The sequence below is a fragment of the Hordeum vulgare genome, chromosome 4H, assembly GCF_904849725.1.
Source record: "Hordeum vulgare subsp. vulgare chromosome 4H, MorexV3_pseudomolecules_assembly, whole genome shotgun sequence".
Taxonomy (NCBI): Eukaryota; Viridiplantae; Streptophyta; class Magnoliopsida; order Poales; family Poaceae; genus Hordeum; species Hordeum vulgare.
The window spans coordinates 591646271-591664562 of NC_058521.1; positions in this window are offsets into that span (position 1 = coordinate 591646271).

Consider the following 18292-nt stretch of genomic DNA (forward strand, 5'->3'; position numbering starts at 1 on the left):
CTCCATTAATTCATGGTGTTTCCATTCAATTGTGAATTCTTACCGGTGCTTCCTTAATTTTGCCTCAAGTGGTGCTTATCTCTCTGCCTCTTCAAGATTCATTTCAAGAAGAATAAGTTGTATGTTTAATCTGTGGCTTGTCATCAATTTAACTTGATGAAGGATAAGCATAACATAATTCTTATTTTGTTCTTCCTTCTTCCAAGGGATTTCAGTTCTTCTTCCGGAGTGGCTCATGATATCAATTCCTTGTTCTCAAAGTGTTCTTATCTTTTCTTTCCGGAGTTCCAAGTTTTGTCAAGTATCTCTTTGTGAAGCTTCATCTAAATCTTGGCAAGGTCATAATATTATTCTTTTATACCTTCTTATCTTTGCATCATTCATTTGTATACGGTGGTCCTTCATGGTGGTTTTTCAAGGATGTGATTCATTCTGAAGTGTTGTTCAAGATTCCTGTTGGAGTACCTCAAGTATCCTTTCTCTTGCATTTATATGTGCAATTGTTCTTCATTTTTCCTTTGAGGTGGTATTATAGCATTCTTGTTAGTGTAGGAGTCTCGAAGAGATTTCCTTTCAAGAATGAGATAATTAAACCCACCAATTCTATGATCATGAGGTATTTTCAACCCATGATTTCTTCATTGAGCTATCTTGGTTTGGATTTCACCTAAAGCTGTTCCTATGGATTGTTGCTATCATGGTGCTTGTCATTAATCCAAGTTCTCAATGTATCCTCTTGGTGTAAGCAATTGTTCATATCTTGTTTCTCCAAATTTTCCTTGTTTCTTTTGGTGGTTGGTTGTCACCTTATAAATGTGAGATGATTTCCTTAAGCCCACTACTATCTTGTTCTTTCGTTGTTGTGCTTGTCAAGTTCTTTTGTGATGATAGTTGTCATTCTCTCTTTATTCTCTTCTTCCGTATGAGCTAGTTCATATTCTATTGTTCCGGAGGCATTGTGATGTTGCTCTTTTGGGTCATCTTGTTGTTCTATCAAGATCATGGTGTTCCCTTGCTCTATTTACTTGTTTGTTGTGAATATTGTCTAATTCTTACTTCTTATCGAATTTTTTGTCCCATTTTCCTACCGAAGTGCTGCCAAAATTTTCCGTGAATTCTTGCTTCTTTCTCATATCATTCCTCATCTCTTTGAAACCTTCAAGGATCGTTGGTTTCACTCGTTTGTCAAGAAGGAACTAAGTTTTACCTTTTGCTTTTCTCATCCTCTCCCCCTTTCATTCTTGGATCTCGGGGCGAGATCCTCTTGTAGTGTAGGAGAGTTGTGACAGCCCGATGCCGGCGTTCGAAAAGATTCCCCCTTCTTTCCGTTTTCGTCGTGTGTCTATTTTTCTTTTGTCGCATCATCATCGCATCATGCGCATCATGAGCATTGCATCGGCATCCCGTTGCCGCCCGTTTTCAAAACTTGCATCCGTTAGTAGTTGACGGTTCTTGTCGTTGTCCGTTTTGAGTCCGACCGCACACGCACGCGCCCGCGGCACCGTCGAAACCCTGTTTTAAAAGTGTGCGTAAACTTTCTCTGATCGGGTTGAGATTTGACGTGCGGTCTTATTTTAGTATAGCTAGGCGGCCTGTCGAATTTCGTCGCGACCGGAGTCCGTCTGGTACCTGAACGGTCCACCGTAGCGGCACCGTATTCGGTCTACCGTCGAAGTGTCCGTCGGAGTTTTAAAAAAATTCGTTGCCAGCGCTGAGGCCCAGCTCCTCCCCTCCACCAGCCGGCCCAAGAGCCCTCCCCAAGGTGAGCCTCTATTCCCTCGCCCTGGGCGCATCTTTGCTATTCTGTGCCCCCTGCTAGGCCCGTTATTAATTTAGGGATTTTTTTTCGGAATTATATAAATTCCAGATTATAGACGATTTTAGTATGCCCGTAGATTTTATTTCGTAAGTCGGATCGAGGCGTATTTTATATGATTTCGGCATAGAATTTCGCGTAGAATAAGATTATCCAACTTGCATAATTGTTTGACATCGTTTAGCGTGCCGTATGCCTAGAAACACGTGCTGTCCTATTATGTTTTCGACCCGTATAATTTATCGTGCGTGTTCGCATAGCCCGTATACCGTAGATTAAATGTCCACGTTTTAGGAATCTTTTTTGCATGTATTTTAGAGTGGTCAATTGTATTTTTACGTATAGGGATTTGCCGGTAAATTATTTTCCCGCGTATAGGTTATTTCTCTCGCATTTATGTGCGGCATTATTTTGTGTTGCAAACCCCATATATTTTATATGCTTTCGGGGTAGAAAAATCCATGGATTTTTCTGTGCAATTAGTTTTACCTTTTGAGCAAGTTAGTTCGCGAGATATTTTGATAAGTTGCCCTTTTATTTAATTCGTGGAATTATTCCGTGCCTCGTTTGAATTAGTTGTCAACTTGGGAGTTCTTCTTAGATGTTTTGTTTAGCCCCTGGTATTTTTGGTTGCAATAGAAATGCATGTTTAGGTGTTGTTTGCTTGCTCTCAAGTTGCTAGAAATAGTGCTGATTTGGAGCAGCTGAAATATTTCTAAGTCTGGAATCTGTTATATTTTGTTGCTGTCTTGTCTTGCTTGCATCTTGTGATCTGTAGCTCTTTTAAGGTTAGTCCAATGGAGTTAGTTATACCCCTTGTGTTTCTCTAGCATGCTGTAAATTTTCATGCCATTCGGAGTCCTGTAGATATAGGTTTTGCTGCTGTCAATATTGCTTCAGATCGAAAACTGCACTTTCATGAGGTGTAATTTTCACTAAGTCTGAAATAGTGTGTGGGATGCCATTTTGTGACTTCTTTTCCTAGTGTTCCTTGCTGCCATGCTAGTTTTTGTTAGTTCTTTGTAGTAGTGCTTCTTGCCCTCTTCCGAGTCATGCCTTGCTTGATTTAATCGGAGTAGTGTAGCCCGTAGTTGTGGGGTGTAGAAGATGCTACGTGGCTGTTTTTGGCAGGTTGTAGCGATTTCTTGTTTTGCTCGTAAATGTGGATCCGTAGCTCCGTTGTGATCGTGTCCTACGTGAAACTTGCTTAGAATCTCGTTTAGTTTCATTTTCTCTTGCTGGTTGTTTGTTTTGAAGTGCTCGTGACCGTCGTTGCACACATTTTGCATTCATGTCATCATATCTTGCGGTGCTTTTATCTTTTGAACCGTAGCTCCGTTGGAGTTGTTCTTTATGTGTAGGTTGCTTGAAATGACGCGTAGAATCACGTGAACCAATTTGTTTTGCTGTTTAACAACCAATTAAATGCATTAGTTCAGATCTGGACAGAATTGTAAATTAACTTGTGAGGTCATTTCGGAGGTGCTATATGACATTTCCGACCTCATTTAAAATGTCTAGATAGGTAGTTTATTTGAGCTTCACCTCTTGCCATGTTTAACCACATTTAATATTGCCGTGTATTTAATCGGGATAGAACTAAATAAATTAACGTGGAGTTTCGTCAATATGCAACTCGTTGCATATTGAACTTCACTTAATGTGTAGTGTTTGATTGTGTGAATTGTCATGCCGTGACTTGCATATATTCAGCTGCTCATGCATCATATGTGTTGTGCATCGTATGGTGAATTCCGTGTGTTGATTTGTGTTTTCGGTTTGCTTCGTCTCGATAGAGTTCCGCAAGCGTGTCGACTTGAGAGGACCCGTTCGACTACATCGGTTCGTATGCTTCACGGAGTCATTCTTCCTCCAAGCGGGATCTCAGGCAAGATGACCATTTCCCCAGATACCATTACTATCATTGCCATGCTAGTTTTATCGCTTCTATCAATTATGTCTCGTTGCCTACCACGTGTTAAATATCAGCCTCTCAACAATGCCATGTTAACCATCAACCAGTACAACCTAGCAAACCACTGATTGGCTATGTTACTGCTTGCGTAATCCCTGTTGATAGCGTTGCTAGTTGCAGGTGCAGTTGCTTCCATGTGATAACATGGGTTCCTTCTTATATCACCATATTAATGCTATTTAATTTAATGCACCTATATACTTGGTAAAAGGTGGAAGGATCGGCCTTTCTAGCCTGGTGTTTTGTTCCACCTTTGCCCCCTTAGTTTCGGCTACCGGTGTTATGTTCCATAAACGAGCGCTCCTAACACGATCGGGGTTGTTATGGGGACCCTCTTGATAATTCGTTTTAGATTAAAGCTGGTCTGGGAAGGCCCAACATTGGTACTACATTTGCCTAATCACCTAATAAAATTGCATAGGGACCCGCCGGCACCCGCGGACTATTTTAATCAACCCCCGGGGCAGTGCTCCTCATGAGTGTTGGTCCAAAACAGAGCACTGTGCGGGGCCACCGCGAGGAAACTCGAGGTTTGGCACTCGTACGCGTAGCTTATCCGTCGTGTCCTGAGAACGAGATACGCGGCTCCTATCGGGATCGTCGACACGCGGGGCGGCCTTGCTGGATTAGTTTTACCTTTGACGAGATATCTTGTGCATCGGGATTCCGGTGATGCTTTGGGTAATCTCAGAGTTGAGGTTTTCCACTAGGGAATCCGACGAGATCGCGAGCTTCGTGATTGAGGATTTCTATGTGGTTTGTGGTAATTTGTGATGGACTAGTTGGAGCACCCCTGCAGGGTTAAATCTTTTCGGAAAGCCGTGCCCGCGGTTATGTGGCAACGTGGAAGCTTTGTTTAACACTGGTTCTACATAACTTGAAGTTAACTTAATTAAAATGTGCCAACTGTGTATGTAACCGTGACTGTCTCTTTCTTGAGTTCCTTCTCCGATCGAGGACACGGTGGGGTTATGTCTGACGTAGGTAGGTGTTCAGGATCATTCATTTGATCATCAGTAGTCACGTCCATTATGCGTAGATCTTCCCCCTCTTATTTCTTGTACTCGTAAGTTTAGCCACCAAAAATATGCTTAGCCGCTGCTGCAACCTCACCACTTAACCATGCCTTACCCATTAAGCTTTGCTAGTCTTGATACCTTTGGAAATGAGATTGCTAAGTCCCCTGTGGCTCACAGATTACTACAACACCAGTTGCATCGTTGATTGTACATTTGGAGTTGCTTCTTCTTCTTCTTCTTCATCGATTTAGGATGGGTTCCAGGCCGGCAGCCTGGGATAGCAAGGATGGACGTCGTTCTTCTTTTGTCGTTTGTTTTCGTCCGTAGTCGGACCCTGCTCTTACTCTTGATGATTATGTAATGTACTGATGTAACTCTGATGTAGCTTGTGGCGAGTGTAAGCCAACTCTGTATTTATATCTCTTCTTTTCAGTACATGTACTTGTAACGATATCCATTCTTGCGACACGACGAGATGCGCTTCTACCCCTGCCGAGGCCTTCGTGCCAAATTGAGGATAGGGTCGCATCTTGGGCGTGACAGCAATGAAGGGCAGTTTAAATAGCCAGGGGAGACGAAGTGGGTACACGCGCAAACGGCGTAGATCGTGACTCAGTGCTGCTGTGTGAACCGATGCGGTCATCAATGTGTGAACGTGAATCGAAGCGAGCATGCTCTGCGTTGGCGGCTCTGCGTTGGTGGCTGCCTCCCCCTGCTGCGTTGGCGGCTGCGTGCCTCCCCCTTCTGCGTGCTCTGCGTTGGCGGCTGCCCCTTCTGCATGCCCCTTCTGCCACCGGCACAACTGAATCGAGCGGCAGCCGTGCGGCGTGAACTGATGCCTCGACATATGGACGCGAGCGTGCGTGCAGCCTGCCCCTTCTGCCACCGGCATGTATGCCTGCGACGCGTGAACCGACGTTGCGGAGCGACTGAATCCACTGGCAACCGTGCGGCACGGATCGATGCGTGCGTGTCGGCGAGCATGCATGCGTTTAGGTCTAGGTCACTAGATGCGTGCATGGCGGTGTTCGCATGCATAGCATGCTACATCGATGCCAAAGACGGGCATGCATAGCAGGCTGCATCCATCGATAGTAGGCTTTTTTAATTTATTACCAACAAACTAACGGGCCCGTCCTATCAACACAAACACGGCCCAACCAGCAAAGCCACAGCCACAGTCAACAGAGTTCAACATGGCCCCACAAGTCAGTTAACGGCCAAGACGGCAAACGCCTGTGATCAACATTTGTGAGAGTTTCAGCTAAGGGAGAGGGGAAAGTGAGCAAAAGTTTGAAGCGTGGGGAAAACTGAGCACAACTAAGGAATTGGGGGCACAGATGGAATAATCCCTTTAATTTAATGCACCTATATACTTGGTAAAAGGTGGAAGGCTCAACCTTTCCAGCCTGGTGTTTTGTTCCACCTTTGTCGCCTTAGTTTCGGCTACCGGTGTTATGTTCCATAAATGAGAGCTACTAACATGCTTGGGGTTGTTATGGGGACCCCCTAGATTCTCGTTTTGGGATAAAGTTCGGCTGGCAAGGCCCAACATTGGTACTATATTTGCCCAACATAATAATTCTGTTAATACTAAAAAACATAGGGCGTCATGAACCCGAGGAGTAATTCAACATAATATAGGGGGGCCAGTGCTGATGGTGTTGGTCCCAAACAGAGCAGCTTATTAACGCTACCCGGTGCAACTCGGCGTTTGGCGTGGTAACCATACCTCATCAGTCGTGTCCTGAGAACGAGATACGCGGCTCCTCTCAGGATTGTCGACACGCCGGACGGCCTTGCTAGACTTGTTTTACCTTTCTCGAGCGTCTTGTGTGAGAGATTCCGAGGATACTTTGGGTTATCCCGAGGTTGAGGTTTTTCAATAGGAACCCGAGGAGATCACGTGTTTCCTTGATCAAGGTCATTCCGTCGCAGCGTGTGATAGTTTGTGATGGACTAGTTAGAGCACCCCTGCAGGGTTAAGTCTTTCGAAAAGCCGTGCCCGCGGTTATGTGGCAATGTGGAAACTTTGTTTAACATCCGGTTATAGATAACTTGAAGTAAGCTTAATAAAAAAATTGCCAACTGAGTGCGTAATCGTGATTGTCTCTTTCATGAGATCCTTCTCCGATCGAGGACACGGTGGGGTTATGTATGACGTAAGTAGGTGTTCAGGATCATTCAATTGATCATCAGTAGATCACGTCCTCTATGTGTAGATCATCCCCCTCTTTAGAGCATCTCCAACAGCAGCGCAAAACAAGCGCCGCGCCCAAAAATATGCCTTTTTAGCACGCGCGCGACGCGGCGGCATGCTCCAGCGGGCGCGCAAAAACCGCGCACGCGCTAAAACAAGTTGGGCGCATTGTCCATCGCCTTATCCCCGCTGGTAATTTGGGGCGCTCACTTCCGCGTGCGGCAGACTCGAGCGCGCGCGCGAACTCTCTCCTTTCTTCCTCCTTCGCACCGCACACGCCGGCGCCAGCGCCCCTGCCACCATGGACGCGCACACCGACACCCCGCTCACCCCGCTGTACAGCCGCGACCCCCCCCCCCCCCCCCCGCCGCCGAAAACCCTAGCGCGGCGAGCGCTGGCGCAGCCGCCGCCGGCGCCGGAGCTCCGCCGACCGTCGGCCTCACGCGCAGCCTTTTCTTGCCGCCGCGGATGACCACGCCGACGGGTGGCATCGCGCCGGCGCCGTCCCGTGCCACCGCCGCACCGTCGAAGCTCCCCAATGCGGCGGGGTCGAAGAAAGGAAAAAATCCGTGAAGAAGAAGGCGGCGAACGGCTCCGGCAGCTCGAAGGCGAAGAAGAAGCTTGAAGGAAGATGATTGATGTGTTTTTTATTATGTCTTGAACTTTGTTGGATGAACTTGGTTTGCATTTTGGACTTGGTTGGATGAACTTGTGGGCATGACTTTTATTCATCAACTTGCTTGTGTTAAATTTCACATGTTCATTGCATTTTGATGAATGTTTCAAACTTATTTTGTGTCCAAATGCTATATATTTGCGCGCTGCTAGAGCGGCGCGCGCGCTGCATTTTAGCGCGCTGCTGGAGCGGCGCGCGCGCGCTGCATTTTAGCGCGGCTGCTGGAGCCAGCGCTGCGCGACGCGCCAAACCAGGCGATGGGCGCGCGGCAAACATGTTTTTTGGGCGCGGCGTGAAGCGCGGCTGTTGGAGATGCTCTTATTCTTGTACTCGTAAGTTAGCCACCAAATAAATGCTTAGTCGCTTGTTGCAACCTCATCACTTAATCATACCTCACCCATTAAGCTTTGCTAGTCTTGATACCTTTGGAAATGAGATTGTTGAGTCCCTATGGCTCACAGATTACTACAACACCAGTTGGAAGTACATGTAAAGAGTTACTTGAACGCGAGCGCGTTGATTGTTCATTTGGAGTTTCTTCTTCTTCTTCTTCTTCATCGATTTAGGATGGGTTCCAGGCCGGCAGCTGATACGTCCATTTTGCATCACGTTTTCATGTTGATATTTATCGCTTATTTGGCTGTTATTTCACTTCACGGTACTATTCTTATGCCTTTTCTCTCTTATTTTGCAAGGTTCACATGAAGAGGGAGAATACCGGCAACTGGAATTCTGGCATGAAAGTGGAGCAAAGTTGAGATATCTATTCTGCGCAACTCCAAACGCCGTGAAAATCAACGGAGATTTTTTTCCCAATATATAAAAAATACTGGGCCGAAGAAGTGCCGGAGGGGCACCAGGGGGTGCCCACAAGCCTGCACGGCGCGACCACCCCCCAGGCGGCTCCATGGGGGCTTGTGGGCAGCCCACTGGCCCACTGGCCCCCCTCTTTTCCTATATGGAGGGTTTCGTCCAGGAAAAAATCATAAGGGAGCCTTTTCGTGGTTTCGCCGCTGCCACAAGGCGGAAATTGAGCAGAACCAATCTAGAGCTCCGGCGGGACGATCCTGTCGGTGAAACTTCCCTCCCGGAGGGGGAAATCGTCGCCATCGTCATCACCAACACTCCTCTCATCGGAGGGGACTCGTCACCATCAACATCTTCATCAACACCATCTCATCTCCAAACCCTAGTTCATCTCTTGTAACCAATCTCCGTCTCGCGACTTCGATTGGTACTTGTAAGGTTGCTAGTAGTGTTGATTACTCTTTGTAGTTGATGCTAGTTGGATTACTTGGTAGAAGAGTTTATGTTCAGATCCTTGATGCTACTCATTACACCTCTGATCATGATTATGATTATGCTTTGTGAGTGGTTACTTTTGTTCGTGAGGACATGGGATAAGTCATGCTAATAATAGTCATGTGAATTTGGTATTTGTTCGGTATTTTGATATGTTGTATGTTGTTTTTCCTCTAGTGGTCTTATGTGAACGTCGACTACATAACACTTCACCATTATTTGGGCTCAGAGGAAGGCATTGGGAAGTAGTAAGTAGATGATGGGTTGCTAGAGTGACAGAAGCTTAAACCCTAGTTTATGCGTTGCTTCGTAAGGGGCTGATTTGGATCCACTAGTTTAATGCTATGGTTAGACTTTGTCTTAATTCTTCTTTCGTAGTTGCGGATGCTTGAGAGAGGGGTTAATCATAAGTGGGATGCTTGTCCAAGTAAGGGCAGTACCCAAGCGCCGGTCGACCCACATATCAAACTATCAAAGTAACGAACGCGGATCATATGAACATGATGAAACTAGCATGACAGAAATTCCCGTGTGTCCTTGGGAGCGTTTTTCATCTTATAAGACTTTGTCCAGGCTTGTCCCTTGCTACAAAAGGGATTGGGCCACTTTGCTGCATCGTTGCTACTTTTGTTACTTGTTGCTTGCTACGAATCATCTCACCAGACAATCACTTGTTACCGACAATTTCAGTGCTTGCAGATTTTTCCTTGTTGAAAACCACTTGTCACATGCTTCTGCTCCTCGTTGGGTTCGACACTCTTACTTATCGAAAGGACTACGATTGATCCCCTATACTTGTGGGTCATCAACAACCTCGGATAACAAGGATGGACGTCATTCTTTTATCGTTTGTTTTCGTCCGTAGACGAACCGTGCTCTTATTCATGGTGATTGTATGTATTGTACTGAGGTGACTCTGATGTAGCTTGTGGCAAGTGTAAGCCAACTCCTTATACTCATCTTTTCAGTACATGTACTTGTAACGATATCCATTCTTGCGAAACGACGAGATGCTTTTCTATCCCTGTTGAGGCCCTCACGCTAAAATAAGGATAGGACCGCATCTTGGCCGTTACACACGGCATAAACCAACTTCTGCACTAAGCCGAAGTAGCTACTCGGCACAGACTCGGTGGGCCACAATTGGATACAAAGATGCTTCATGGCCGGCTCTGCCATCCTATGTAGCTCCATGAGCTATTTCATTTGATAGCTGAGACTGGGGTTGGGCTCGGGAGTCTGAAACTGAGCCCAGAAAAGCCTCCGCTCAACATCCCCGTCATGGGCCGAGTAATGCTTGGTTGCTTCCGCCACAATCTTCGGGAGGTCCGCCAAGGCGCGTGAGGAACGCCACATCCGTGTAACAAATGCATACCTGTTTCCAACAAAGGCACATTGCAATAAGTATGCTTACCATTTCCCATCTCCTTGGCCTGGCGCACCTCTTCTTAAAATAACCTCCAATCCACCCGCTCTGATTTGAGCTTGGCGAACAACTTGGAGAGCTCGGTCATCTGCTCCTAAGACTTCTGCTCCAAAGCTCACACTTAGAGTTGGCTTCGTGCAACTCCTGTTGAACCTATGCCACTGTGACCTCATGCTTGCTGCTTTCAACGTTGATGGAGCTTAGCTCAGCAGCTACTTTTTCGACCGCCACCTTGTGAGCCGCGCCTCCTTATTGGCCTGCTCCAGTTCGGTTCTAATTTTTCAAACTCTCTGTCTTGGGCCGCTGACCAATTCCATATCACGGGGTCAGATATGAAAAAAATCAGGATAGTCCTTATTTACTTAAGGCAAGCAATAATTTTCACAACACAACTTGAATCTTACCCTGTTTCTCATCAAGCCGCACATCCCACGACTGAGCTCGTCGTCGGAAACCTTCAGTTTCCGATTCAGCTCGGCTATCTCTAGAGGGTTGGCATCAGAAGAAGAGGAGGAATCCTGCACGACATCATTATGAATTTTAACGACTCTGAGTTATCGGCATGCAATAGCCGGTCAAGGCGCCCTCCATCAAGGCCAGCCACCCAACTATATTCCGTATTGCTAGGGGCGGCGTAGGAGCCGGCATCGAAGACATCGGAGCATCACGGCTACCGGATGCTTTCTCCGACAAAGCTCGGAGGGAATTTGGTTCCCTACTCCACTTGCGGATAAGGAACCAACCCCATGGGTCCCATTGACCGAGGTATGGACCTCGGCCAAAATCTCCTAGTCTTCGATGGTCGATGTATCAACACCAGCCGGGACCTCTCGGTCCTCGGATGCTGGTGTATCAAGTTCGGCTCAAACCTCCCGATCCTCCACGTTCGATGTATCCGCCTCGGTCATCGCCACCTCGGTTGTGGTCGGTGGGGCCTGATGGGACATTACCTCGGCTGGATCATCCGAGGCCCGGGGAGGGGTATTGTGGGACGTGTTCCCACTCTCTGCCAGCTCGACGGGCAGCGAACCCTCCTCCGACACTTGACCTGTCGGAAGGTCTCAGATAGGGTTGTGACAGGAAACATGTCATTTCTCATTATTCATAAAAATCCGGTATAACTCTGTTAATTTAAGAAGTGCATTCCGTACCTTTGGGCCGGGGATTGACCCTAGGGGTTCAGCGAGGGATCGCCACGAAGGCTCCGATCTCGTGACCGGAGTCCGGGCCAGCGCCGAAAAGGGCGACCTTGCTCTTGCAAGGTCTCTTCGGAGCCCGAGGAGGTGGCCCCTCCTCGTCCCCCTCTGGTGCCTCCCTCTTCCTCGCTTGAAGAGAATCCTTCTCTTCCTCATCATCTGCATCCTCCCCCTCATGGATGGAGGAGGCATGGGTGTCCTCGGACTTGGTATCGGGCGGACCCCTCGAACAGAAACCCCCGCGGGTCTCCTTCTTCTTATTTTTTGGCACCATGTACGATGCCTCCACCAGTATCAGATTCAGCAGAGGAGTCAGGGGTTCCTCGGGCTAGGGAGCTGGGTCGTCTATTTTCTCGGCCAATTTTAACCAATCCTCCAAGGAAGGAGGGATAGTAAGGCCTTCAATAAAACGAGGACTTCAAGTAAGTATAATAGCTCGGAAATACCTCCAAGGGGGAGTATCGGCGTCGAAGTCGGTGTCTTCGTCCTCAGACGGCCACTCTTGGTGCGGTTTGAGCAGTATCCACCACAAGTTTTCATGGGTGGTGAGGTAGAACTCCTGTATCGCCCAGGGGTCGCCGTGCTTGTATGACCACATCGGGTTATCCCAGCGCTAGCAGGGAAGGATGTGGCTATGGAGCATGACCTGGACTACATCGGTTAGGTGGATGTTTGACGCCATCATTTGCTTGATGCGTTTTTGCAGCAGCTTCACACCCAAAGCCGAGCCCCAGTACAAACCCTTCTTGACCCATGAGATTAGCCCCACCGGGGGTTCGAATCTGAACTCATCGGGCATCGCCCAGTTTGCTTCCCGTGGCTCCGTGATGTAGAACCACTCCTTCTACCATCCCTTGATGGTGTCGTTCAGTGTGCCCTTCGGCCATGGCACTCGACGCATCTTGCTTATCACATCCCCGCCACGGTCAGCGTGCTGGTTGCTGATCGACTTCGGCTTTACATTGAAGACTTTGAGCCAAAGGCCGAAGTGCGAATGAACCCGCAGGACGACATCGCAGACGGTGATGAAGGTGGAGACGTGCATATTGGAATTCGGGGGAAGAACATGGAAGTCTAACCCATAATAAAACATCAAACCCTGATGAAGGGATGAAGCGAGAAGCCCAGTCCCTAGAGGAAGTGGGGGAAGATCACCACCAGCTCATGGGCCTTGGTGTAGGTACCACCTCGCCTTTTTCCGGTGCTTGCGGGCGATGTCGGGCACAATATATCCACAACGCTTCAGCTCCTGGATATCCCCTTCGGAGACACAGGAGATCTCCTGCTGCCATGAGAGCCCGAGCTGGCCATTGCTGAGCTTGGAACAAAGGTTGGCTGGAAAGGGTGGGAGATGGAATGGATCTGAGCGCTCGAGCTTGGAAGGAGAGGGAGTGGAGTTTGGAATACTTGTGGTAGGCTTTGGATCTTTTTCCCCTTTTAAGGGAGGCAATGAAGCCAAGAGTTTCCGTTTACTGCGCCACTAGCTCCGCCACTTCCCAAAATGACTGCACCGTTCAACGTGCGTAGGTTGGCCCGGGTCATTAATTCAAATCCCCTTAAATGGGGGACACGATCTCTTTTGTTGGTAGAACGTGGCCCGGGGAAAGTGGCCTCGAGCCGCGATTCAAGTTTTTCTCATTATTTGTTATCACGACTTTTCGTAAGAAGAATTGTCAGATAAGGACTATTCACCTCTGGGCCTTTAAAGCCTTTAGATTTAATGACGCCCGTTTTGTGAACGCGACGTCATTGGAGCGACTAAATTGATACCGACCGAATATAGGAGGAACTTGTTGTGCAAGCCGGTTATTCTATGTGTACGGTGCTGAAGACCATACACATCGGCGTTGAAGGCCAGTTCGGGGGCTACTAGGGGAGTTCTGGATTAAGGGGTCCTCGGGCCGCCGGGTTATCTCTTATGGGCCGACCACATGTGCCGCGTCATTAAAGACTGGAATATCCGACAACTTCGTAATCAAGACGGAAAGCTCCGAAGACTAGGCGTGCACTCTAAGTCGGGAGGACTAGTTCGGCCCGTCTACCCCAACTAAGGTCGGTAACATGTAACCCTAGGAGCCCTGGTGTTTATATAAACCAGAGGTTTTTATGCGTAGAGGCATGTTATCTCATCTAGGGTTTAGCTCATACGACCTCGAGGTAGATCAACTCTATAACCATCATTCTCCATCAATATAAACAAGCAGGACGTAGAGTTTTATCTCCTCAAACCGAGAAAATACCAACTAATTTGACCGACATGCAAAAGATATTACCAAATCAAACTATGGTTATGGAAGGAGGCCGATATTGACCCCAAATAATGAACTAATAAAACCTTCCTCAATATTAAAGGCGTTTTTTTGTTTGGTAGTTGGTATCCATCCAGCGGTTTTCGAAGCTCGATGGACCTCTAGACAAAACTGGGATGTATTTCGGAATGTATTTTGTATAAACCGGGAAAAGACCAACTAATATGACCGACGGGAAAAATAAATTGCCAAATCAAGCCTTGGTCATGGAGTAGGCCGAAGTTGACCCCAAATAACCAACGAATAATCCAGCCCACACGCGTTCTTGTGAGAAGTAAATCGTTCTCAATATTAAAGGGAGCTCCTGCTTAGCGCTTTAAGTGCCCGTTAGCGCTGCTGGCGCTCGCAACACCGCTTAGCGGGCCGGCCCAACAATCTGTAGAAAAATCAAGCGTGATGAAAAAAAATCAGATTGATTTGGGTAGAGTGGGATCTAACTACAGCGGCAATGTCAACCACACCACATGCAAACCAATAAGCAACACTCACCTTTTCCTGCTCACACTGAGGAAACAAGTCTACTTAACCATTCCTTCATTACAACATTAGCATATAATAGTATTATATAACCACTATAATAAATTGAATAGAGAAAACATAAATTTGAAAATGATTTCACAAAACAATAAATAAAAAAATGATAAACGATCGTACCAATTAGAAAAAGTTCATGAATCCGAAAAAAACTACATGAAATTGGAAAAAGCATAAAACTGTAAATAGTTCGTGATTTTTTAAAAAGTTCATCAATTTGAAAAATAGTTTGATTTGAAAAATGTTCATCAATTGTGAAGTAAAAACTAACAATTTTGAAAAAATTTCACGGGGTTATGAAAAATGTTCATTGGTTTTGAATTAAGAAACCATGAAATCAAAAATAGTACGCCGGGTTTTCAAAAAAAGTACACAGATTTGAAAAAAGTTCACCAATTGTGATAAAAAATAGTTCATCAAATTTCGCAAAAAAGTGCATTGATTTGAAGAAAAGTTCATCGAATTAAAAAGCATTCATCTTTATTTTTTAAAAAGTTCATACATTTTTAAAAAGTTCATACATTTTTAAAAAGTTCACTAATTTTAGAAAAAAACACCAAATTTTAAAATATTACATAAATTTTAATAAACAGTTCAGAGAAGTTGAAAAAAGTTCAGCAATTTTGAAAACAGGTTCATCGAATGTAAAAACAAAATCATCGATTTTTAAAAAATACTTCATTAAATTTTTAAAAGTTTTCCTAAAACTGAAAAAAAAGGTTCAAGAATTTGAAAAATAATCCGTACATTTATAAGAAAATTAAAGCACATGACACGAAAAACCGAATAAACCGTCTAAACCAGTAGCGAAACGAAAAATCCTGGACAAAGAGATTAAAATGGTGAAAAAAGAACTTTATCACTTGTATTGCAATAGACTAGTGGTTAGTGCGGTCGCCTCGAAGCGTGAGGGCATGTGTTCGATCCCGAGAGTAGCACGTTCTTTTAAGCTTTAACAAAAAAACGAAGCCAAACTAAGCCGGCTCAAGTGTGGAGCAGGGGTGCGCTTTGCAGGCGCCCGGTAGCAAAAATGGTCTGCAACGGGCGCTTACAACGCCAAATAGGGAAAGCCAATTCTTTTGGTAGTTGGTATCCATCAAACGGTTTTTCAAGCTCCATGAACCTTTAGACAAAACCGAAATGTATTTTGGGATGTAGCACATTTTTTTAAGCTTTAACAGAAAAATGAAGCCAAACTGGGCCGACCCAAGTGCGAGGCGGGGGTGCTGCGAAGCGGTGGTGCGCTTTGCACACACCCGTTAGCAAAGATGGTCCGAAAGGACTCCTGCAACGCCAAATAGCACGTTTGGCTTCTTTTTTTTAAGCTTTAGAAAACGAAGCCAAACTGGGCCAGCCCAAGTGCGGAACGGGGATGTGCTTTGCACGCTAGTTAGCAGAAATGGTCTGCAACGGGCGTGTGCAACGTCAAATAGGGAATCCCAATTAAAGGCGTTTTTCGGTAGTTGGTATCCATTCGACGGTTTTCCAAGTTTCATGAACCTCTAGACAAAACCCGGATGTATTTCGGGACATTGCACATTTTTTGAAGTTTTAACACAAAAAGGAAGCCAAACTAGACCGGCCTAAGTGCGGAGCACGGATGCTGCGGAGTGGTGGTGCGCTTTGCAGGTGTCCCTCGGTAAAAATGGTCTATAACGGATGCCTACAGCGTCAAATAAGAAATGACAATATTAAAGATCTTTCTTTTGTTCGGTAGTTGGTAACCATCCGGCGGTTTTCCAAGCTCGATGGACCTCTAAACAAAACCGGGATGTATTTCTGGACGTAGCATATTTTCTTTAAGCTTTAACAATAAAAAAGCCAAACTGAACCGGTCAAGTGTGGAGCAAAAATGGTCTCTAACGAGCGCCTGCAGCGTCAAATAGGGAATGCTAATATTAAATACATTTTTTGTTCAATACTAGTTGCTATCCATCCGGCAGTTTTCCAAGCTCCATGGACCTCTAGACAAAACGGGATGTATTTCGTATAAACCGGAAGAAGACAAACTAATCTGACCTAAAGAAATTGCCAAATCGAGCCTTGGTCATGGAAGTAGGCCGAATTTGATCCCAAATAACCAAACGAATAATCCAGCCCACGCGCATACTTGTGGGAAGGATGAAACGTAACTAGGATGTGTTTGGTTGTAGTAATGCACTCGGATCCGACCCGTTCCCGGGCCTCATTCTCGCATTCGGTTGGGATATGCACCAGAACCAACTCGTTCCCACGGACCGAATATTCAACCCATATGCGAAAAACGGTCGGACGACGCAGAACCAGCGCCTGGCTCACCCGTCTCACACCCACGGCCCGAGAGCCTCGCTCTCCGTCTCTCCCCCTCCATCGGATCTGAGCGCGCCGGCCGATTCCTCTGTTCCTCGCCAGCCAGTTCGTTCCTTCCGTCGCTGCGTACTGACTGCTCCGTTTCCTCTTTCGATTTGCAGCAGATGCGGGGAAACTGCCTCGATCTCTTCCAGTTCATGCTCTTCATCGCCAGCGGCAACACCGGCTGCTTCGTCGGGTGCGAGGAGCCGCTCAATTAGTGGTTGCACAATCCCTACTTCAAGCGCATGCATCTGCTCTACTTTGCTAGGTTATCATCAGGAATAAACTACATGTTGGAAACATAATCCAGCCCCACCTTCAGCTCGAGGATAACTCTTGGGAGCGAGTCCTACGGCGCCTCACGCCCACGCTCCCACGCACGTCGGCTCCCCTCTCGCATGCATGCACGGCGTGGGCGCTACGGTTCTGTTGTAACTCCCTCCTCTCTCTCGATGTACCTCATGTGTATATAAGCACACCCATGTACATCAGATGAACATAGACAGAGTTTATCCATCTTACCTGGTATCAGACGTCCACCGATCCCTCCCTCGCTTCCACCATGAGTTTCCGACGTCCACTCCGTCGCACTCGTTCTCTCGGGGACGCCGACGCTCCCTTCGTCCTTCCCTGCGTCGCCCCAAGCCAGCACTGGCTCCGCCAGCGCCCGTCGCCCGGCCTGCTTCCCCCGTCGCCGCCGCGCCAGCTTCCCCCAACGCCCGCGCTCTGTGCCACCCTCCTCCCGCCGCTGCGGCCGCGGTGCGCCCCCTGCGCGTCCTCCAACCCGAACCTCGGGCCCTCGCCCCCGCTCCTCCTCAGGTTCCCCTCGCCCCACCCCCGTCTATGCACCACGTCAACATCGCCTCCTACATCCCCTTCAAACTCTCCCTCGACTCCGGCAACTACTCGAAGTGGAGGCAACTCCTCTGGTTCGTTCTGTGCAAGTACCGGCTGGAGGATCACGTCCTCGAGGACGTCGAACCTCTGCGCGAGAACGCAGTCTGGCGCAACGACGACATAACCATCGTCCTGTGGATCTACGCGACAATCTCCGACGACCTCTACGACACCATCCAGACACCGGAGAGCACCGCGTTCCTCCTCTGGCAGCAGCTGGAGATCTTTTTCCGGGACAACGCCGCTGGCCGCGCCGTTCACATCGACGCCGACTTCCGCGCCACCGTCCAGGGCGACATGACTGTCGCTCAGTACTGCCGCCGTCTACAACAACTCGCTGCCGCCATGTCCGACGTGGGCGAACCAGTCTCCGACCGCTCCCTCGGTCGCGGCTGCTCCTGGAGGAGATCGCTGTCATCGAACGTGAGCAAGCCACCGGCGCTACGGCCCTCTCCGTCGGCCATGCGGGGTCCTCCTCTGGGGGCGGGCCCTCCTTCGGTGGTGGCGACCGTACGCCTCCACCTGCTCCCGCCGACAAGGGCAAAACGCTTGTCTCCAACAACTCCTCCGGTGATCGTCAACGCGGCGGTCGCGGTCACCCCGGTGCCTCC